This window comes from Pipistrellus hanaki, assembly GCF_964339955.1.
Source record: "Pipistrellus hanaki genome assembly, chromosome: 18".
Classification (NCBI taxonomy): Eukaryota; Metazoa; Chordata; class Mammalia; order Chiroptera; family Vespertilionidae; genus Pipistrellus; species Pipistrellus hanaki.
The window spans coordinates 22,047,183-22,069,286 of record NC_140520.1 but is presented as its reverse complement, the minus strand read 5'-3'; positions in this window follow the sequence as shown (position 1 = coordinate 22,069,286).

Genomic DNA, 22,104 nt, shown 5'->3' with positions numbered 1-22,104 from the left:
CTAGAAATATGGATAATGGTTTTAGTTTGAATGCTATGACAACTAGAAATGACTGTTATAGATAAGATCAACTGGGGAAAAGAAAACTTCAATTTCCCTTAAGTTATGCACACAGGTTATTTTTTTTTTCCATGGCTGCAACCTAAATTATTAAAGTTTAAAAATCAAACATTAACGGTAAACTATCAAGGACTTCATAAATACCCTGTGGTAACAAGGCTCATGTGTGTTAATTCCACATGAGGAAAAGGGTCCATTTTTTTTTTTTTTTTTTTCATCCAAGTTCAGAGACACGGTCACCTGATAACCCACAAAGCTTAATGAGAGCAAAACTGAACAATCCTCTTACCCCACAGGGTAGTTTTTTATTTACTTATTTATTTTTATTTTGTACAGAGAGGAAGGGAGAGAGATAGTTAGAAACATCAATGAGAGAGAGTCATCGAACAGCTGCCTCTTGCACACCCCCTACTGGGGATATGCCTGCAACCAAGGTACATGCCTTTGACCGGAATCGAACCCAGGACCCTTCAGTCCCCAAGCCAACGCTCTATCCATTGAGCCAAACCGGTTTCGGCCACACAGGCTAGTTTTTAAACGACCCAATAAAGGATATGGTAATTGAAGTCCTTAACTTGCTGTCAGTATTAACATGCCACAGTTTTCGGAACAGGACTTTGACCGAAGTCATAAGTGGTTTCTGCTTGACCCAATTCTATTTGACCGAAGTCATAAGTGGTTCCTGCTAACCTTTCCCCTTTGACTTTTGGTGAGTGTTCACTATACCCACTTGTTAACCACACAGGATATGCTTTTCCAAAGCAAGAATTACCAGTGACTCAAGCTGATTTTATGAAAAAGTCATTCCAGGAAGTAATTTGACATCGGAGTATTCACTGAATACAAGAATGCCGTTTTCTTTCAAAGAGCCGGATGGTCTTTCGGAGGCCCAGTTTTCAGGCACGTCAGGACGTTTTAGGCATAAGGCACCCTTGTTTTGTTTTTAATAGCATCTGGGCATTTGTACTAATGGAAGCACTGATCACTCATTCTGGAATGGGTTGTGGAAAGGACATTCTGAATACAAGGGACCTCTGTGACATCACCGCACTTTTAGCAAAGAAAATACTCGAAGCGATGAAGCAGGAATACAATATGCTCTCATCACAGGGCAAGTGAGTGAAAATAGTCCATCTAGCTAGCGTCTGAGGCAGAAAAAGAAAATAACCACTTCCAAAGAACTCTTCTCAGCACAGCACAACATGAACACCAAAGCAAATTGCTAAAATTTGAGGAAGAAAAACCAACAAAATGTAAATAAAAGAAAAGGAACACGCTCTGGATATAGACACCGTGGCAACTCCCAAAAGCCAGATGTGCTTTATGGAAAAAACAAATAAACAAAAAACTTTTTCCTGCTGGTGTGGCTCAGTGCTTGAGCATTGACCTATAAATCAGGAGGTCAGGGTTTGAGTCTCAGTCAGGGCACTTGCCTGGGTTGTGGGCTTACTCTCTGTTGGGGGTGTGCAGGAGGCAGCCGATGATTTTCTCTCATCAGTAATGTTTCTATCCCTCTCTCCCTCTCCCTTCCTCTCTGAAATAAATAAAAAATATTTTTTTAAAACACTTTAAATTATTATTATGGTTTGAATGTTTGTGTCCCTCCCCATAAATATTCCTATGTGTCGAAACACTTGAATCCCAATGTGACAGCACTGGGAGATTGAACTTTTGGGAGATAATTAGGGTTAGATGAGGTCATGATGGTGGGGCCCTGGTCTGATGGGATTAGTGCCCTTATGAGATACCAGAGAGCAAGCATATGCTTGTTCTTTCTCTCTCCCCCTCTCCCTCTCTCTCAGCCATGTGAGGATACAGCAAGAAGCTGGTCGTCTGCAAGGACAGGAAGAGCTATTACCAAATTGGCAAACACCAGATCTTGGACTCTGAAACATAGAGAAAATAAATTTCTGTTGTTTAAAGCACCCAGTCTATGACCTTGGTGAAGGCAGCCTGAGCTGTTTGTATCAGTTGCCACAGAGTAGATACAAAGTGAGCCTGCTGTATCTCAGAAATGATGACTCTTGTGTACTCTGAAGATGGGCCTGCTTTTTTTTCTTTTCTTTTCTTAATTGGCTGTGGAACTCCCAAATAGGAACACATTATAACTTAATATGCCCAAGTTTGTCACAATCTAATATTCATTGACCTCTAAAATATACCAATAAAAGCAACTCTTTCGTTACTCAGCAAAGCTCATGTAGTTACAAGATGCCAAAATCTTGTCTGCTTGTAGCTCTAAGGTATGTTCCAGCTTTTATGATGTTAGATATTTAACATTTAATGTCAGAATGAATTTTCTTCGCTTAGCATATGTAATATCCTAACATCTTCATGGAAGATATAAGAACTAAGATTTACAGTACTTTTCCCTCATTTTGTGTATGGGACCATGCCTCATTGTGTGCATAGGATTGTTTTAAGGAACAGGAGAGCTTTGCATTATTCTGAAACACTGGAGTATTTCTTACTCCGGAACTTCCGTCTTAAGACAGCTCATGATTAAAACATCAGATAAATGTCAGGTGAGTGTGTGAAAGAACCATTGTCATCAGCTGCTCTCCTGATCAGTTTTACCCCCTTATCTGAGATGTATAATTACACAGACGCTGGAGCTACGGAACAGCCAGGGGGGGTGGGGGGGGGGTGTTTTGCAGCACATGCAGAGTCAGGGCGATGGTCAGTGGCCTCCTGAGAATGAATTCACACGTGGACCTGTTTTCATTCCCACCAGAGGTGTCTTTTATAGTCCTGCTCACCTGAAATTAGAAACCAAGGGTTTTTGTTTTGTTTTGTTTTGTTTTAAATATCTGTACCAATGAGAGATGGAAGGGAAGTTGTAAAGATAAATTAGATCTTAATATTAACTAATTTCTAATGAATAAATGCAGTTTGTCTCAGGAATTGAAAGTTTTCAGTAAATTTGAAAGGACCTTCGGGAAACTGACTTTTCTTCTCCACTGACTGGTTTTAAGGCGTCTTATGTTTAACATGGGACCACCAAACATAAGTGACTGAGTTGGAAAAAATGCGTCTTGGAATGGAGCCTAAGGAAACTAAGACAATAAGCTCCAGATACCTTGTATCTCTGACCCAAGCCCTACATGGCAGCCCTGAAGTTCATTTCCACCCTGAGGCAGAGCCAGGAATGCCTTCCAGTGACCTATGTGCTGAGCATTTCTCACGTCCATCATGCAGCTAACTCTTCAGTCTCTGTACGTCGTTAAGTGATCCTCTTATGCTGGACACAATGCTAGGCGCAGGGAGGGGGAGCAGAGGCAAAGGTTTCAAAACAGAGCTCAGGTTTTCATTCTAAGTTTGTTTATAATCCAGTCAAGAGGAAAGAGTAAACAAGTGTAAAAATTATTCAAGCACCTTTACAAAATGACTCACATTTTTATTTTATTTTATTTTTTAAAATATTTTATTGATTTTTTTACAGAGAGGAAGAGAGAGGAATAGAGAGTTAGAAACATCGATCAGCTGCCTCTTGCACACCCCACACTGGGTATGTGCCCGCAACCAAGGTACATGCCCTTGACCGGAATCGAACCTGGGACCCTTCAGTCTGCAGGCAGACGCTCTATTCACTGAGCCAAACCGGTTTTGGCAAACGACACACATTTTTAAAGGTTATGTGGCTCAAATACACAAGTGCATAAGAATTAATATGCAAAGAGCCTCCTTCCCCCCCAAAAAAGAGTGAATAAATGAACCACAGATTAGAATTTTAAACGCCCAAAGGGCTATGGGCTGGCCTAAGAAGAGAAGGTACTAGAAGTTAAAATCTGACTGATGAAACATTTCAGACCATATTAAAATTAATATTTGCTTGAGTGTACATGAGTAGTTGGCTTTTTTATCTATTCAAGAAACACCCATTGTGTATCTACTATTTTCCAAGTGAATTCATTCATTCATTCAACACATTTTTTTTATTGCCTGTTGTGTATCAGAAGCTAGAACTATAGCAGTGAATAGGCAAGGCAGAAGACACTTTCAAGGTGAACACTCTTGAAATCCAAGGGGAGGTGTAATATTGTGATTTATAAGATCTATATATGTATATATATATATATATATATGATTGATGTATCTATTTATATGATTGATATTTACACACTCACACACACACCCACACACACACCAATCATATATATTTGGTCTTCATCCGCAGTTCCTGGCTCACAGCTCCTAAAACCTTTGGAATTTCCTAAGTGTTGACAGCAATAAAGATGTCTTTTATTATGTGAATGAGGTGGCTGGAAAGCACCGAGCATGCGGACTGGTGGACAGTGGAACCAACCATGTGATTAGCGGGTTGGAACATTCAGTCCTTCCATCCCCACCCTTGGAGAGGGGAGAGGCTCTGGAGAGAAAGTTGAATCACCACTACTGGTCAGCAACGCAATCCTCACACCTCAGCAGTGAAGCCTCTGAAAGGACAGGTTGGAAGACCTGCCAGGCTGCCGAGCATGTGGAGGTGCTGGGAGTGTGGTGTGCTTGGGGAGGGCATGGCAGTGCGAGGTACTCCAGCACACGAATAAAACCTGAGGAGGGGGTATGGGAACTGATTTATAGCCAGAAGCACAGGAAACAACTGGTGCTTCTGACTGGTGTCTGAAGTCCCAGAAGGGGTTGTGGGAACTCCCAATAAGTAACAGGTTGGTCAGAAGCACAGGTAACAGACTGGCCTTGCCACTGGCATCTGAAGTAGGAGGCAGTCCTTGAGGACTGAACCTTCAACCTGTGGAATTTGATGCTGCCTTTGGGTACACAGTGTCAGAATAGAGTTGAATTCTTGATGTCCAAAAATGGTTTGTTAGTGTGGGAAACCCCTATTAGATTGGAGATTGTGTCTCAAAACACCCAAGAGGGTAAAAATTAAAAAAAAAAATAATTATAATAAAGTAAGATGGCATATAAGAAATACAAATGTGATTGGAAGTTATTGATGGGAATATTAAAAAGTAACGAAGTTATGTAAGCCTGGAAGTAATATGATCGTATTTGCGAATTTTAAAACATCTTTCTCTTAAGGCAGATGAAAAAATGAATGGCAAAGGAGCAATGGGAGAGGGTCACTTAGGAAGCTGGTGCCTATTGTCCCATCAAGAGAGAGATAATAATGGAGGAGAGACTGAAGGTAGGAAAAACATCTAGGAGATGGTCATATAGTCCACGAGAAGGTGAAGAGGCTCAACCTTGGAAGATGCAATGGAGATGTATCCACTTAGGTGATAAAATGGGCGGGGCTTGGAAAGTGACCTGGGAGAGTGCGGGAGGAGCTGTGGAGAATGAATTTGAGGTTTTTAACCTGGTCTTTTCAATAGACAGTGAAGCCTCAAACAGATGTAGGGAAAACAATCATCGGAACACACTTAAGGGTAAAACTAACTGTTTCTACATATAGAAATTCATGACTCTAGAATCATCCTTTGTCCGAGTTTGTTTGCCAACAACTAATCCATACACAGCTATAATAATGAAAGCGTAATATGCTAATTGGACTAGATGTCCTTCCAGACAACCTTCCAGATGAAGCCGAGGCTGCGAGGGAAGCCCGGGTCCTGGGTGCCTGCTGGCAGCTGGTGCCAGAGAGAAGCTGGTGCTGGCAGCAGGGGGAAGGAAGGCCTACTCTTGCACGAATTTCGTGCATTGTGCCTCTAGCGTTGTAATAATATTTTCCTTTTAAAAAAGTTCTAGTCTATGGAAACATGGGAGTAGATTTTGTTTTTAGCTAAAATCACCCCCTTTCTTTGGGTCTTAGTCCAGTTTCTACTGCCTCCGGGATCCGATGTGCCTGGAGCATGGAAGCATCTGGAACAGCACACTTCCTCACTCAAGCCAAAACAAGTTCACTCATCTGTGGCTTATCTCATATCCGCCCTCCAGATCTCATGGGAGGATATAGCCCTTACTTCTAAAATAATGTGCAGAAAACAAAAATAGTGTGGAAAGAAGTTTTTGAACATGATCTCCGTAATTGCTTTTCAAAATAACTTACACAAAGTTAATGTAAGTTAATGTTTGTGTTTAAATATTGCTTGGTTTTGATAAAGTTTGTTATGATTTTTTTTTGTATTCTTGTGGGCATTCATTTAACTTTGGGGGAATCATTTTTTTGTAATAAGAAAAGAAAGTCTTAGATTCTGTTGTTTCCTCTACTGACTGACTTAATAACTTGTGGTAAGCCACTTGACCTTTTACAATTAAGCCCTTGACGGTGAAACAGGATAAAACTGTAACATTTAACTCTCCTATGAGAGTGTGATTGTGATTTATTCAATTAAAGGCTTTGAAACACTGTTGTGCCCTTGGGTGAAATTTATTTATAAATACTAAGTATGAATTATTACTGCTATTTGTTTTTAATATAATCATTTATTTAGTCCTTATATTTAGTGGTTCTCCATTTTATGTTAGGTGCCAAAGATAAAATGATAAATAATATATGGCTCCTACCTTCAAGGAATTCTTCATTTTACTAGGTAAGACAAATAATAAGATCAAAGTCAACACAAAGAAGTACAATTTCATGAATGGTCAAGCGAAACACTAAAGTGAAAGAGAAAAAAACAACACAATAGAAAAGTTACCTGAGATAGCTATTACAAAAAATTTCAAGAATCTTGGTTGACTCTTTTTGCAACCAATAATAAGTGATAATCATTTTTAAAGCTTCCCTCTTGATAGCAAGGTGTTTGAAGCAAGTCATATTTTTCAGCTTAGTATCTTATTTACCCCAAAGAAGTGGTTAAGAGAGTTGGCCTGGATGTGAACCACCTGATTTAATTACTGATGTGTGATCCTGAGCAAGCTTCTAAGTCCCTAAATGCCTCAGTTTCCTCATCTGTAAAATGGGAGTAATAATAGCAACATTTTATAGAGTAGCTGAGAACCAAACAAGCTATGCATGCAAAGTACTTAAAAGTGATTGGCACTCATTAAACATTAAGTGCTACTATTATTATATTATCATTATTATTAGCCACACCTCTAAGCACAGTTTTGTATGCAGTAGATACATACTCTTTGAATTAAATTAACAGACACTTAGGCATAATTCAGAATCAGATAAAAAGATCTATTCAACTGTCACTGTTGTTGACAAAGACAAGTATAAAATGTGTAAAGATTTCATCTCATGCCTGGCCAGCATGGCTCAGAGGTTGAGCGTCGACCTATGAACCAGGAGGTCATGGTTCGAGTCCCTGTCAGAGCACATGCCTGGGTTGCAGGCTCATTCCCCAGTGTGGGGCATGCAGGAGGCAGTCTATCACGATTCTCTTTCATCATTGATGTTTCTATCACTTTCTCCCTTTCCTTTCCTCTTTGAAATACAAAAGAATATATATATATATATATATATATATATATATATATATATATATATATATGATTTCACCTCATAAAGAAATAAGGAATACGTGAATAATTACTAAGAGATAAATACTAAGTACAGGCCATGAAAAAGTTTGACAAAACAAGAGAAAGGAAACAGTATCTTTAAACAGTATCTTTAACAGAGACAATGCCAGTCTTACAGCCCTGACAACTACTTAATGCCTAGCATGTAATAATACATTCTCCATAAATATTTGTTGACTTATGATCCAATGGGGTGGGGGTGGGGTGGGAGTGGGTAAAACCTAATTCTGAAAAACCAACTAGAGCACTATTCAGAGGGAAATGTCTGGGTTTTTTTTTTTTTTACCTCTTCCATAAAATGCAAGATGACATATCCTTTATGAAACAGGATCAGAAAACCATAATGAGGAAAGAATGGGACACTAGTAGACCAAACACCAGCGATGAAACACTTAAATTACTATTTGCAATAACGGAGAAGGAAATGTCTACAGAAAGCAGGGTCTTAGCAGACGTCATATCTGCTGCAATACATCTTAGGTGGGAGGGAGAGGTGGGTGTACAGCAGTTAAATCTGTCAGACGGTGAGGCTGCTTCTAAGTGCTAATTGATATTGTCTCAACTGTGGCCATGAGTATGTGCGGTAATGAATTCTAAGGCTGTTAGGTCAGGAGGCAGGAACATAACTTTAGGTTGGGCTGGATTTATCAATTGGCATGGATCCATGAGAGATTGTGTATTCAGTGAGCTAATCCAAGCAGCTGAGAATAGCTTTAACGCTGTTTCTATTCTGAGTTAAGTGGAGATAACAGAAATTCTTTAGTATTAGATGAAACAGTGATTCTCAACCCCGTTAGACAAAAACGCCCCCTTTTTATGATAATTTTTGGTAATATACCCTTTATTCTCCAATTAAATTCTTAGTCAGTATAACCAACTGATGCATATTTTAATCAATGTAATACCCTGTCACATAAAGAAATAAAAGGGAAGTATTATTATTTCAGTGTGCAAATGCTTAGGCACAACCCTGCTGGAAGACACAGCAAAGTAACTGTCTGGAGCCAAAGGTGGAAGTTCCTGGTCTTGCATAAGCATTTATTTTGTTAATATTGCTGAATGATAGGCAAAATGAATTTCTTTAAAAAAAAAAAAAAAGTTGATTTTTTTACAGAGAGGAAGGGAGAGAGACAGAGTTAAAAACATCAATCAGCTGCCTTCAGCACCCCCCACCCCCACCGGGGATGTGCCCGCAACCAAGGCACATGCCCTTGACTGGAATCGAATCTGGGACTCTTCAGTCTGCAGGCCGATGCTCTAGCCACTGAGCCAAACCGGTTTCGGCCAAAATGAATTTCTTACTATGTGATATGGTCAACAATGTGGAAAAAAGCTTCCCTCCAGAACCTGTGCCCACGGATCTCTCCAGGCCCACATTTCATGCCACCCTCCCCTGGTCCTGATGGGTCAGTCACCCGGGCCTTCCGAGAGTCCTTTTGTAACTGCCAGACCTTTGCCTCGCGGGGCCTTTGCACTGCAATGCCCTGCCAGCGCTGTTCCTCTACCAGGTCCCCCATAGAAGGCTTCTTCCGTGTTTTGGGTCTCAGGTTACAAGTCTCCAACTCAGAGGGGACTTCTGCGACCCTCCTATTTGATTAGCTCCCCACTGTTATTTTCTCCTCCATGTCCCATTTCCTTCAAAACACAAGTCATGATGCTTAACATAATATTTTAAAAAGACGGTAAAGGTCTGTGTCTACCACTAGAATGTAAGGTCCCTGGGGACAGGGGCCTTTTCAGTCTTTGTTGTACCCCAACGTCCTGTAAACTCCACCCGGTATTGTGAGTCAATTCTTGACGGTTGTGAATTAAAACCCCTATCACGTCTTCAGTTTTGTCAAAGTGAATAATTTATAACTACTTGGAAAATACTCAGGAGCCTTGACGGCCGCCGAAGGAGTTCTGTGCGTATTGTAGAAGAGGAGATGAATTTCCGTAATAAATTCCTGTCTGACCCCATCTACCTTGTTACTCCGCTTCCTTAGTGGAAGATGCTTGGTGGTGGCTGCCGGACCGCCATTAAGTCGTTGTTTAAAATTCCATCTGACTTTTTAGCTTGGCCACACAGCACTGATCAAAGGCTGTCCTGAGGAAATGAGGCAATCCCTTTTTCTTGGCTTGGAATCCACCTGAACAGCCACCAAGAGTCTTTGTTTGGCTGAGTGAGCCCAACATTATGAATGAATAGCCCCTTTACCACGGAACAATGGCCTAGAGCTGGGCACTAACTGGTGGAGAGGTGTTCCTCTCCTAGCTGGTAATTATTCCCAGAAATCCAGCAGCTACTAGAGTGATTCCATTCCCACTGCGTCCTAGAAACTTAACCAACTTAAAAATGTTTTTGAAAACATGTTGTTTTTTGCTGCAAACTCTTCCATTTCAAAAGTCACGGTTTCAATATTGAAATTGTGACGTTATAAATTTTTTTTTCCTTGATATTATTAAGGAATTTATAGATTAGAATCTTAAAAGACTGATTGCATGGATAGGTTTAATTCACTTTCAACTCTCCCAACACGGGGAGCTGATTCTGTACATTGATCAAACGTGCAGGTTGCCATGAATACTTTTACCCCTGCACCTGAGGAGATATGAAGATCCTAAGCAGAGTCACAGCCGTGACCTGCCAGTGTTTACTGCAGGAAGTTAAACATCAGACCTGCAGCGGGGGTTAATCAACAGTCCATTTCTAATAGTTGGCTGACAAAGGCAACCTTATTCTATGTGTTTCTGAGAACCCCCTGGAGTTAGTTCCCGTGACCTCACAGTGGAAACAAGCGTGCTTTGCCTCCATGGCCTGAGAAGCCAGGGGGTCCTTCAAAAACCAAAAGTAAACTTCAGAATGAGAAAAGCAGTGTTTCAGCTGGTTTTCCTCCAAACTGTACTACTGCAGGTAAAGTGTACGGGGACTCCTCCCCGCGCCTCCTTGTGAATTGGAACACTTCATGCTGAGTCAGTTGTGCTTGGTAACACACCCCCATGCTGTGTTTAGCTCCATTCTTTGTGGAAATTTACTTTCCGGCTAGAAAGAACTTCCAAAGAGTGTTTTTTCACAGTGCTCCATCCAGCCCTGTATGGTGGGATTTAGGTTGAGTTTTGAATGCTAACAAGGCATGATTAGATTTATCTAAAAAAAAAAAAAATATATATATATATATATATATATATATATATATATATATACCATTTGAAGATACTATCCATGTCTTACTGTGTCTTGAATTCATCCCAGTCCACTTTTACTCAAGATTTATAAACAAACTGACCTAATGGACAAGACGTCCTGAGACCTCAGATTTCAAAAAGAAAAAAAAAAGACAACAGAAAACCCAGAAGCTCCTTCATTTTTTGCTATTGTTTGGCTATCAGCCTCTTCGCTCCTTGGCTGTCTGCATCTGCCAACTTTCAGGCTCCTCAGCTGGCCTTCCGTGTCTCTGCTGGCCACACCTTAGCCTTTAGCACTGAGGTGTGCAGTCCCCTATGTTATATCACATGACATTAGGCAGGTGCAGCCTTCAAGAAGGGGTTTCCGGATTGCTAACATCTCACGGTGAAGTATGGTAGTAGAAACTGCTGTTCGGGTTCTGTACTATATTTGTTTGATAAAACAATAGAAAGTTATTTTGATTTTCTGCTATCCCAATACTCCATTGATGATGGCGTGAATATCCCATTGATTGTGATCTCACTGGTCATTGAAGCATTCGAAGCATATTCCTAGGACCCAAGACAGTTGAATTATCCTATATAAATTGCCTCAGTAGCTATAGATGGTGCATTCCTATTGACTCAGTGATCCCAGAATCTGGACAGTACAATGATTCTAAATTGTCCAGGTGGTTCCAGATAATGTGTTACTGTCGATTCAGTGATTCGTAGATACTTTAGGTCACTAACTTGCTCAGCTTCACTTCTGTAAAATCGAGAAACAGGTTCCTCATTCCAGACCCAGAGATGTAATCGATATTCTGCCAATATAAGCCAGAGGTGGCAAGCTGTTAGGGCTGTGAGATTTGGAGCTTTAGCCCCTCGTATGCCGCCGGCCTTTAATAAATGACTCCATAATTTGACTTTTTGAGGCGTCCTTTATGAGATTCGGGGTACATCACAACATTGGAGAAATTTCCATCCGCATTTATCTAATTACACGTTTTGATTTAAAATTTTTAAACATAAAAATTGCTTCTGTGAGAGCTAAGTTGATTGCTTTGGAAACACTTAATAAGACTGAAGAACTTCAAATAACTTAGGTGTCAAATTAGACGTGGGTTAAGCATTAAGTATGACAGGCACAAAAAGCTCTGATCAAACATCTCACGCATAGCAGAATGGCCAGCTTGCCACAGGGTTAATGCTATGGGCATCAGCTAGGCCCGTTAGGTGGAGGGCCTTAAAAGGAGTCCACTTTAATGTTGACTTCAGCCATTTTTATGATATTCCCTATTTTTAAAATATGTCATAGGTGTGTTGAACTGTGTCAGAGAAATGCAACTGAACACATGAAGAGAGACTTAACGATGATAATAGAAGTGGGAACAAAATATCCCAAAGGAAATGCCATGTCACTTTATGATTATGAACAACTCAGAGTTTTTTGTTACAAACAACAGAACCTGACTCTAGATATTTTAAGCAGCTTATTAAAAGATGTTTTTAAAGGATATTGGATGAATGTTATTTGACTTGATAGGGATGTCAAATGGTGGGCCGGGGGGTGAGGGAGGAGTGAGGACACTGGATGTCCAAGGACTGTTTTTCAACACTACCAAGCAATTAACCTGGAGAAAGGGTCAAATCCCACAGGATAAGAGCATAGTACAAGACTGTCCCCCACCCCACACTTCAGACACCAATTGCAAGTCCACCTGGTCACCTGTGCTATAGAAAAGAGGTTCCCAAGATCCCTCCCTTGAGTTCAATTAATTTGCTGGAGGGGCTTGCAGAACTTGGAGAAACACTTTAGTTACTAGGTCACCAGTTTCTTGTGAAAGGATATAACGTAGGAACCACCAGATGGAAGAGGTGCGTAAAGCAAGGTATGTGGGAAGGGGCACAGAGCTTCCATGCTTTCAGAGAGGGCCATTCTCCCCATACCTCCCAGTATTCACCAACCCGGGGGCTCTCTGAATTCCTTCTTTTCTGGTTTTTTACGGAGGCTTCATTACATAGCTATGCATGACAATGAAATCATTGGCCACTAGTGACTGAATGCAATCTCTACCCCTTTTCCCTTCACAGAGGTGGAGGAGGGGGTTGAGGGTTGGGGGACACTGAAAGCTCCAACCCTTAATCACAAGGTTGGTTCCCTGAGCCACCAGCTCCCATCCTTAGGTTACTTTTAGAAAAGTCACCCCATTAACATAACAAAAAAAACATCTTTAGTGCTACCATCACTGGGACAAAGTTCAAATATATATTTCTTACTATAAATATACTAGAGGCCTGGTGCATGAAATTCGTGCACTTTGGGGAGTCCCTCAGCCTGGCACAGTCTGGGACCCCTCGGGGGATGTCTGCCAGCTTAGGACTTATCCCCTTGCTGGGAGTCAGACATCCATCTCGCAGTCCGGGGTTCTCGTAGTCCAAGACTCCTCACTCCTTACCGCTCGCCTGCAGAGGAGGTGGAAGAGGCTCCTGCCACTGCCACTGTGCTCACCAGCCATGAGTCTGGCTTCTGGCTGAGCGGCGCTCCCCTGTGGGAGTGTGCTGACCACCAGGGGGGGCAGTTCCTGTGTTGAGCATCTGGTTAGTGCATGTCATAATGACCGGTCATTCTGCTATTCTCTTGATTTGCATATTAACCTGTTAACCGGGGAGTTCCCTTTTTAATTATGCAACCTGTAACGGGTGCATACTCTTTCACTAGGACGTGTCAGTATGTCACACCCGGAGGACGTAAGTTCATATTATTATTATTTTTTTATTTATACTTAATTAAAATAAATGAAATATATATTTTTTCATTTATTTATATATAAAGCACAAAGGAAAATACAAAATTACAAACAAATAGAAAAGAATACCAACAAAAAAAAATGGAAACATCGAATTAAAAAATTATAAATTTTACAAACAATTATAAAGATTACAAAAAATATATACCATCCCTCTCAGGGCACAACATATATTTCAAGGATGTATACATACGTCCTACCCGTTCCCGATATTGTTTACGTTTGACGTATTTATAGGTCCCGCTCGGTTAACAGGTTAAGGTTTTATTATATAGGATATTTCATCCAAGGTACATGCCCTTGACTGGAATCGAACCTGGGACCCTTGAGTCCGCAGGCTGACGCTCTATCCATTGAGCCAAACCGGTTTCGGCAGGATATTTCTTATTACAATTCACAGGACAGCTCACAGAATTCATGGGAGGACTGGAGAAAACAGGCTTGAGGCTACACTTCCAGGAACGAAACTGACAACCTTGGTGCAAAACTGGTCTGATGAGGAACCTGGTGCTGGGGCCCTGCTCTCCCCACCCTGAGGACACAACATGGCCCTCTGCCAGGGACTGACGTCACAGTGTCCCTACTGGTGAGAACTCAACCTTACCACCACAGTCGTCCTCTCTGCCCTTGTCTTCAATTGTTTTGTAGCAGGGTGTCCCAACCACCCCAATCATTTTACCCTAAACCATTCCATTCCTTTTCCACCTATGAGCTACCTTCTGATTGTAAGTTCTTTAGAAAGATACTTGTTTAAAAAATTATTTTTTATTGGTTTTACAGAGAGGAAGGGAGAGGGACAAAATCAGAAACATTGACCATCTGCCTCCTGTATGCCCCCTACTGGGGATTGAGCTTGCAACCTTAATCAGAATCGAACCTGGGCCTCTTCAGTCCACCCTGCCAACGCTCTGTCCACTGAGCCAAACTCGCTAGGGCAGAAAGAAACTAACTTTCCAAGGCTGTGAGATAAAACGCATTGCATTTGTGAGTCTATTGGAGCCTGCTTTGAACTGGCCTCGCCTGGAGTTTTCCAATCCCCCATTACTATACTCATCCTCCAGCTACTTAAAGATGGCTTTTATTACCTAAACAGGCAAAAGCCAGCTGAAAGTATTCAGTAATTCAAGTTTTTCCGCATTTATGAGGTACAGACATGACTTGCATGCCTCTATCCTTACTCCCTCTCTGAGATCAAAGAGATGAGCATGGAGAAATGGTGTTTAAGCCAGGCAGTTACAAAATGTAGCTCATTTCCCTGTCCCTTAGTGTTTGCTATGTTCCCTCCAGCGACAAATTCACAGGAAAAAAGAGGGTGAGTGACTCCCTGGAGCGGTGCTTGTCCACACAGTTGCCCTGGGGCCTGAGTCTGCGGGCCAGCCACACCTGGCAGGTGACCCAGCTGGCCCAGGGCTCCAGCGCCTCCGGCCAGAGTGATGCCTTCAGCGGGTGTGTCCTCCAAGCCCGCAGCTAGTAAGTCGCCATGAAATGTGTGTTCACCAGTAAAATGTTTTACTCTGGCTTAGATTTTTAACTCCTATGCAAGGAATCCAAGGTAAGTATTCCAAAAGAAATAGGATTTGGAATTCTCCCAGTGAGAGGGAACAAAGGTGTTACTGTTAGAACACTGGTGTGACTCTGCGTATAAGTCCGTGCTCCATAAATTTGGCTTCCGGGACTCAAAACCACAATAGGAAACTCACTTGTTCTACTGAATACTTGGCTCTTTGCTTCACTAATAATATACAATAGAAACGACCAGTTACTGATTATGTTTTTAAAAGCACAGGGGCTTATTGGCCCATATAACTGAAGAGCCCACAAGTGGCCTGAGGCTTCAGGCATAGTTGCATCAGGGCTCTGCCTTCCTCTCTTTCTGTCCTTATGTGTGCTGGCTTCCTTTGTGGTACCAAGAAGGCTCTTAGCAGAAGGGCTACTTGTTGGAAAATCATCTGATGATTTTACTATAGGTTTAGTGACTTGTTTTACTTGCCTTGAAAATCTAGCAAAGGCAGAGTCTTTTTTTTTTTTTTTAATATATTTTATTGATTTCCTACAGGGAGGAAGAGAGAGGGATAGAGAGCTAGAAACATCTATGAGAGAGACACATCGATCAGCTGCCTCCTGCACACCCCCCACTGGGGATGTGCCCACAACCAAGGCACATGCCCCTGACCGGAATCGAACCTGGGACCACCCCAGTCCGCAGGCTGACGCTCCATCCACTGAGCCAAACTGGCCTCAGCAAAGGCAGAGTCTTTGACAACAGGTTCTTCACCAAACTTTTGGATTTAGACAATGCGTAAAGGTGAGGTCACCCTCGGGGACATGGATGTCCTCAGTGTACAAGCCCATGGGCTCCCTTCAAGGTACACAGCTCTGCTGGTCACATGTCAGTGGAGCGCCCAAGCCTTTGCTTTCTTGGCGGCCCTGCCACCCAGGGCTAAGCCTTCCAGCATTACCATTCGGCCATTTTGGTCAGGGCCCTTCCATTATTGGTTATTTTTAAGGGATTTGAAGTGTGAAGCAATGGATATGGTAAAATATTCAGACCTATTTCTACAGACAAAGAGGAACCCTAAACAATAATGTGAAGACTCTGAAATCAATAAGAAATATTTTAAAAAATTTTTTCTAATGTATCAGCCTTTATTTATTATTATATTTTAAAAATGCGGGGTCATTCTAGTTCCAGTGTAATTGTTAAGTGAATGACCTGATTTGTATGACTGCCTGAAATAGCTCTGATGACATTTCCACTCGGGTATATATAGCCTGTGTTTTTTAGCGTGTGATTGCCTATAGTGTATGCACTGTACAGGTGAGTGGGTTGGGGGTTAGCAATACTTATATCAGACAAAATAGACCAAAAAAAAAAAAAGGCTATTATAAAAGACAAAGAAGGATATTACATTATGATAAAGTGATCCATTCAACAAGAGACTATAACCCTGGTAAACATTTATGTACCCATCTTAGGAGCACCTAAATATATAAAGCAAATACTGATGGACATAAAGGGAGAGATAGATAGTAATGCAGACATAGGAGGGGAATTCAACACCCCATTGACACCAGTCATCGACCTTCTGGACAGAAAATCAACAAGGAAACACAGCCATAAATGATACATTAGACCAGATGGATTTAATTTATATTTTCAGATCATTTCACCCCAAGCAGCAGAATATGCATTCTTTTCAAGTGCACACAGAATATTTTCCAGGATAGACCACACATTAGGCCACAAAACAATTCTCAATAAATGTAAGAAGACTGAAATCATATCAAGCATTGTCTCTAATCACAATGGGGTGAGACTAGAAATCAATTATAAGGAGGGGGAAAAAACCCTTGAAAAACACACAAACACATGGAGGCTACATAATATGTTACTAAACAATGAATGGTTAACAATGAGATGAAGGAAGAAATCAAAAGATAACTGAGACAAATAAAAATGAACACACAACAATCCAAAATCCATGAGACACAGCAAAAGCTGTTCTAAGAGGAAAATTCATACCATTACAGGCCTACCTCAAGAAACAAGAAAAGTCTCAAGTAAACAATCTGATTGTACACCTAAAGGAACCAGGAAAAAACAAAACAAAACAATGAACAAAGCCCAAAGTGATGAGGAGAAAAAAGGAAATAATAAAGATCATAGTGGAAATAAATAAAGTCTAAAAATACACAAACGATCAATGAAAACAAGAGCTGGTTCTTTGAAAAGCAAAACAATATTGATAAACCTTTAACACAATTCATCAAGGAAAAAGAGAGAGGACCCAAATAAGTAAAATCAGAAGTGAAAGAGGAGAAGTAACAACTGACACCACAGAAATACAAAGGATTATAAGAAAGTACTACAAACCATTATATGCCAACAAATTAGACAATCAGGAAGAAATGGATAAATTCCTAGAAACATACAATCTTCCAAGACTAAATCAAGAAGACACAGAAAATCTGAACAGACCGTTTAGAATAAACAAAACTGATCCAGAAAACAAAAACAAAAACAAAAATAAAACTCCCGACAAACAGACACCTGGACTGGATGGGTTCATAGGAGAATTTTACCAAACATTCAATGAACCAACACTTATTCTCAAACTATTCCAAAAATTCAAAATAAGGGAATATTCCCAAGCTCATTTTATGAGGCCAGCATTGTTTTAATTCCAAAACCAGATAAAGACACCACAAAGAAAATAGGCCACTATCTCTGATGAACATAAATGCAAAAATCCTCAACAAAATACTAGCAAACTGAATTCAGCAGTATATTAAAAATACTCCACGATCAAGTGGGATTTATTACTGGGATGCAAGGTTGGTACAATACCCACAAATCAATTAATATGACACACCACAGAAACAAAACAAAGGATAAAAATCATATAATCATATCAGTAGACACAGAAAAAGCGTTTGATAAAATCCAGTACCCCTCTATGATAAAAACTCTCACCTAAGATGGACTAGAGGAAACATCTCAACATCATAAAGGCCATATAATGGCAAACCCATGGCGAACATCATGTGAAGTACAGCATAGGAGATATGGTCAACAATATTGTAATAACTGTGGATGGTGCCAGGTGGGTACTGGAAATATCGAGGGTATAACTTTGTAAAGCGTATCATTGTCTAACCACTATGATGTACTCCTGGAACTAAAACAAGATAATATTGAATGTAAACTATAACTGAAAAATGGAATAAAAAAAAATTAAATAGCCCTAACAGGTTTGGTTCAGTGGATAGAGCGTCGGCTTGTGGACTGGAAGGTCCTGGGTTCAATTCAGTCAAAGGCATATACTTTGGTTGCAGGCACATCCCCAGTAGGGAGTGTGCAGGAGGCAGCTGATCGATGTTTCTCTCTCATGGATGTTTCTAACTCTCTATCCTTCTCTCTTCCTCCCTGTAAAAAATCAATAAAATATATTAAAAATAAATAAGTAAATAAATAAATAAAAATTAAATAAATATGTTTGCTGTGCTATTAGATCCTATGCACACTTCCGCATGTAGGCCAATTAGTTATTTTCATCTTAGTGCCCTTTCCTGCCGAGATTGACGTTTTGATAGTTATTAAGGCACATGTGTGCGGGCCATTAGCTTTTTACCACCAAAGCTCTAGTCATTGGTTTTAGACTGTGCCTTGTCCAGACCCTGTATTGCCTCTTGTTTGTAGAATCTGTGTGCCCTGAAACATGTCTAGTGAGTCATGTAAAATGAAATTAAAACCCCAGTCTACCTCCAAAAACTGCAAAAAACAAAAACAGAACACAAAACAAGTACCAGGGAGTTAGTCCACATTGTCCAAGTTTGAGGATTTTGCAGAACATCATTTTGAGGTTAAAAAGGTGTAAGACCTTAGAGAAATGTGTCTGAACTTGTCCTTTAGCAAACGCTGTCTGCTTCTGAGTCAGAGGCTGGGGCTGGCAGGACTACAGGAATGCTTCAGGCTCCACCCAGCCCTTTGGGGATGGGGGCCCTTAAACAGCCCAAAAGCTCTCCAGTGCCCTCTTCTGGTAAAACGAGGGGGTACATGCTTCCAAAAGAGCTGGTTCCCCATGCACCCACCATTCATAGTATTTGTTTCAAAGTCAACATCAAAATGTTAAGGAAGAGGGAAAGATTAGTGTACTAAGAAAGAAAAACTAAAGTGTTAGGGATTAAATTGCTGATTTGAGTGTCTATTCATATTTATTTGTTCAACTGAGAAAAACCAAAAGGGAAAACAAACACAACTACATTTCACAGCTTCTTGTGATGGCATCTCTACCAATAAAAATAAAATATAACAATAAAAACAACATAACAACAATAATAAAATATAACAATAAAAATCAAATCTCCACCATGCAAAAATCTAGTATCCCCAAATCTCCAGGTGCACTCATTTAATGTTTTTTGACCAATGTGAACCTTATTTAAATGTTTATCATGTAGGGAAATACAAAAAAAAAAAAAAAATGTTAGTAGTATTAAGGACTTCTCCGTATTTACCTGTGTTCCTTTATATCTGAATTGCCCTTTGGGAATGACTAATTGATGGGGGAAAAACTTTCCTTCCCTTGCAGCTGTCAAAGACTAAGATTTTCCTGTTCACCTCCTTTAGTTCTTTACTCAAATGTCACCTACCCTCCAAAACTCTTCCATCCCTACTCACCCCTTCTTATATTTTTATCACTTTCCTTAGCACATACCACCATCTAATGTGCTATGAATTTTACTTTTTCAAATTGAGGTGTAATTCATATAGCATACAATACACCCATTTACAGCATTCAATTCAATGGTTTTTAGTTTATTCTCAGAATCATTCAACCATTACTACAATCAATTGTAGTATGTTCTCATCACCCCAGAAAGACCTCCTGGGCCCATTAGTAGTCAATCCCCATTTCCCCTCAAAACATTTTTCCTAGGCAACCGCTAATCTACTTCCTGTCTCTTTAGATTTGACAGTTTTGGACATTTCATGTAAATGAAATAACATGTTAGATGGGCTTCTGTGACTGATTTCATTCATTTAGCATGTTTTCAAGTTTCTTCCATGTTGTAGCATGTGTCAGTACATTTCTTTTAATGGCCACTTAATATTCCATTAAATATACCACATTTCCTTTTCCCGTTTATCAGCTGATGGGCATTTGGATTCTTTCCACTACTTGGCTATTATAAATAATGCTGCTATTCACATTCAGGGGTTTTTGTGTCTCTTGGGAATTCCACTTTTTAAAAACACATTTTACCTGCTATTGTCTGTCTCCGAACCAGAATGCAATCTGAGCTTTTTGTGTATTTTTGCTACATCCCCAGCCCCTAACACCAGGTCAGCACAAAGCAAGTGCTCATATATGCTCTGTACTTTGGAAACCTGAATCTTCTGCTGCATGGAATCCCTCAGTTCCTCTTAATTCTGGTCCCAACTTTTCACCTAAAGTCAGGTTAGTCATCACCAGGACTAATGGTGATGAGAATAAAATAACAGGAGGAAAGACAGGTGAATCGCCAGCTCTCTGCTGAAGCATCACTTCTTCTGGAAATAATGGGACTTCCCCGCTGCCCCCTCCTGCCTACTATGAGGATTAAATATATATACATATAATTTTTTTTTATCATGGTCCTTACTAAACACAATAATCTATTGACCATCTGCACACTTCACTAGGATTATGAAGACAGGAATTTTGTGTTTTATTTTTATAACTTTGATATCTATGAATTGCCCAGCACATAGCAGTTTCCTAACAATTGTTTGCTTTAGAAGGCAGGGGAGGGGAGGGGAGTTGTTTTTGAACTTTTGACTAGGACAAGTGGTATCTATTATTCTGAACCTAAAAATAAAAACCCCACCACGATTTATTAAAAAAAAAAACACACACACACACACACACAACAAAAACCCTTTGAAGAAATGCTAGAGTAATAGATGTTAGTTTTGGTGAGTGAAATATATAGTGAGGTATCATTTTAAACAAAATCCAGAACTCCTGACAAGAGGAAAAACCTTTAGAGTCAAAACATGATGCATGTTGTAATTATTCCCTGAACTCTAGTAATACAATAGTAATACTAATATTTTCCTAAAAATAATCTCCACATTTAACACAGTGTCCTTCCAAATGAGTGTGGAGGAAGGCAGGTGTTTTCCCAAGGCTGTGGGAACTGCGGGCCCCAGGGCAACTTCCCAGCTAGACAGTAAACAAAAGTTATTCCAATTGGCTCAGTGTGAGAATAAAATAACAGAAATCAGTGGTCTCTGTTCTTCTCCAAAATGTAATATCTTGAGCAGACTCTTATTGTGAAAGTATTCATGGTTTGCACACATTACTCTTTAGCTGGAAATTTGCCTCCGGTTTAATAGTTACATAATAGAATCTTTTTGTGTGTGAGAGAAAATTTTGAGCAGCACAACAGACACATGAAAATAGACTAACCTATCCTCCTTGGCAGAAAGTGGCTGCCTTGCTTAAAATGTTAAGAAACAATTATTTTGGGAACCATGTGAAGAGTTTTGGGGAAACTCTAGGTTGCTGGATTTATCACTAGGGTTTCCTCTAATAAGAACTAGAACTAGGCGAAACCGGTTTGGCTCAATGGATAGAGCATCAGCCTCTGGACTGAAAGGTTCCAGGTTCTATTCGGGTCAAGGGTGTGTACCTTGGTTGCGGGCACATCCCCAGTGGGGGGTGTGCAAGAAGCAGCTGATTGATGTTTCTAACTCTCTATCCCTCTCTCTTCCTCTCTGTAAAAAATCAATAAAATATATTAAAAAAAAAAAAAAAAGAACTAGAACTAGAGGTCTCCATGTACTATGGCCTCCGTGTTTAAACAACTTTTCTTTCACGTGTGTGGAGTTTCAGGTGGCGCACGCATTTGTGAGGTCATGATGACTTGGAGGGTGACTCACAATCACCCAGAAAAGGAAGGAAGACCCTAAGAAATCCTACCTTGAGGTGAGAATTCTGTTCCTGGGTGATTCCAAGGAGAGAGGGGTGGGGTGCCACTCAGAACCGCGCTCTAGAACGCCGCAGGCCTAAGCCCCGCCCTCGCCACAACGCCCCCCCATAGCCCCGCCCTCCAGCTCCTGTAGAACGGTTTCCTCACGCCCCGCCCCTTCACAAAGCCCCGTCCCTAACCC